The sequence below is a fragment of the Oncorhynchus kisutch genome, unplaced genomic scaffold (genome assembly GCF_002021735.2).
Source record: "Oncorhynchus kisutch isolate 150728-3 unplaced genomic scaffold, Okis_V2 Okis06b-Okis10b_hom, whole genome shotgun sequence".
Taxonomy (NCBI): domain Eukaryota; kingdom Metazoa; phylum Chordata; class Actinopteri; order Salmoniformes; family Salmonidae; genus Oncorhynchus; species Oncorhynchus kisutch.
In genome coordinates, this window is record NW_022261983.1 from 5990874 (window position 1) to 5994077 (window position 3204).

Consider the following 3204-nt stretch of genomic DNA (forward strand, 5'->3'; position numbering starts at 1 on the left):
GTAAACAAAGGATTATTTCAATCTACACTGGAGGGGGCGAGGCACGAGTCTGGTTGATTAAATGAGAGCCACAAATGTAGAATTGTTTCCATTGAGTGATACCGATCACTGATGCTATATCTCGAATCCTAGTAGCCTAATCTACAGTTATTATGACATTATCTATTTTATGAGGATTTTCCACGTAAATTAGGAAAAACATTTTTTTGTTGTTGCATGCGTCACTTAGTTATTTTAAATCTACGATGTTTTTCGAAATGTTAACGATAGAGCGGAGGAAACCAGTCTGTTGTAGGGGCACTGGTCTCCTCTCACTATGAAGCGAACAAGCGGGATCAGCTGACGAGTTGGCAGGGCTCACAAAAACAGCAACAAACTGTGGGGGGCTCGAGTGGGGAGAGGAGCGAAGGGAAACAGCGCCGAGAGAAAGAGGCTGACATTGAACAGCTGAATGTGTTCACCATTTTGGGTGTAGGAGAGGAGAGTTACCTAATCGCCACTCCTGCCTTGTTGGTGCGTGCTGTGCGAGCAGAACAGAACTCAAGCCACAAAATGGGAGCAGTACCCTTGCACCCGGAAATGTGTGTAGTATAAGCGTGTGTAGCAATGGTACAATGTTGGTCAATTTCACGGCTGATCAGTCGCTGCTGCAACAATTGTTACACTTGCTGCTGTTGCTGTGTACAATGTTGCATGCAAGGCTATTACGGTGTTATAGTATAGCGCCATCTTTTTCCCCAAACTGCAAGTTTAGCACAGGATCATTTAGCTACTTATTGACACGCCCCAGCTATTGCTTTTCCTATGCTATTAGCGATTAATATACTTTATATGACATCATAGATAGGCTGGACCTAGATTCATTGACAAAACAAATGAAAGCCTGCAGTCAGCTGGTTTTGCTTCTAGGCTAAAGGAGCTCACTGGGTGGTCAGGTTAGATCCTGCCATGGAAAAGGAAGACCTGGCGCATGTCCTGCAGCGTGATGCACCATGCAACATACACAGTATTGCAGATGACATTGACAATACACAACTATTTTCAGCTACTAAAGAGACATCCTCTAGGGAGGCTATTCCACATTCCTATGTAACTTTAATATTGTGCCCATATGATCTGAATGGTCTGAATAACATACCTGTAATACATGGAGGGCAGGAATGATTATAGCATTTTGCATTATTTCAGAGAACATTGTTAGTTGCATAGCCCATACACATAATTATAAGCAAAGTAGCCTATTACATAACTAATATGGTTAACCATTAAGAGCCTAAACTCATGCCTCCAGTCTAATTTCTGATTCTGCCCTTCACACCTGAATCTGAGCATTCCCAACAGTGTTTATTCAGTAGTCTACCTAGTCATAAAACAAATGAACAACTGGATTCGTTTTACAGGAAAAAAAACCTCTGCAACAAATCTAACATACTGTACATCGGTAAAGGTGGCAATGAATCTGTTATTACATATTTTTGCTCCAGTCATCATTGCTCATAGGGCTACACTTCTCCTCCAGTACACTGGTAACACACACACACAGGCCCCGGAGGACAGCCAGGGACACTGGCATAATACCACAAAAGGACGAAGGCAACACAGTTGAACAGGAATATAATGAATTAGTTAAGTGTCATGTTCATACCCTTCAGTCTAACATGAACGTAATATGTGTGTGAACATGTTGCTTGGGGGTTATTGTTACAGTGGGGCAAAAAAGTATTTAGTCAGCCACCAATTGTGCAAGTTCTCCCACTTAAAAAGATGAGCGAGGCCTGTAATTTTCATCATAGGTATACTTCAACTTTTACAGACAAAATGAGGGAAAAAAATCCAGAAAATCACATTGTAGGATTTTTCATTAATTAATTTGCAAATTATGGTGGAAAATAAGTATTTGTATATGTTATACTGTATATGTTATAATGTTATCTGTTACAAGTATTTTGCATATATTTACTTTAAAGTTTCTAATATAACAGGTTCACGCAAGCTGATTTATGCACGTAGGCCTACACTTAAAGGCTATACAGTCGTGTAATGTTGTCGACCTGCCATTATGTTTAGAATTATGTGATAACTGTCTGTCTGGTGGCTGTGGTGCTACACATGACTTACCCTTCACCTTAAATAACCTGTTTGCATGGCTGTTTTCATCAATAATCATTATTTACACGTTAATATAGGCTATGTTTATTTGTGTACTTTAGTGTGAGTGTATTTGCCTATGAATGTACCACTAGGTACCAGCCACTATAGGTCCAAACAGTTCTGTACACAACATAGGTGTTGCATAACTTCCTAGTTACTTAACGTCTGCCCCAGACATATTAACCCATATGTTCCCAGAGACAGACGTATTCACCCAATATCATGCACAATTTACATGATCAATTATGAAGTTATGTTGGACTTGATCATTAGTCCTAGTCTTGGGAGAGCTAGACATATATGTGCAACCCAGCACTAAAACACCAGACACAACTGGGCGGCAGGTAGCCTAGTGGTTAGAGTGTTGGGTGAGTAACCAAAAGATTGCTGGTTCAAATACCCACGCCAACAAGGTGAAAAATCAGAAATCTGTCAATGTGCTCTTGAGCAAGGCAGTTAAATCTAATTTGCTCCATGGGCTCTGTACCACTATGTCTGACCCTGTAAAACAACCAATTTCACTGCATGTGACAATTAAACATGTATTATTATTAACTACTCGTCAAGATAATATGGCGTATTAATGATGGGCTGGAACAAAAGCCTGCTCACTTTGTAGCTCATGACCAGATTGGAGAGTCAAAATTCACAATTTACTGTTACTGACACGACCTCTGGTGGTTGGATGAGGTAAAACAATGTTACTGGTTCAGCACTTACCTGGAACCCCATAATTGCTCTGGGGTTTTTGGTACTCCGAGGCAGTGTATCGGAGTTCTCCCTAAGCAACACAAGTGGGCTATACCTAATGGTGTACTGCAATAATTATTAGGGCTATGGGCCTAGGTATGTGCCACCTATTGCATTAGGAATTCATTGACTTGGTAGGTAGCCTAAGTACATTGATTGGTCCCTGTCATTTCCTAAAATTAATTTAGTAATTGAATAACAATACACAAAAAGATAGGCATTTATATAGGTATATTTATAATAGTACTATTTTCTCCCATCATCTCTAATAAACTGAACGCGAATGAATAGAAAATAAGCAAA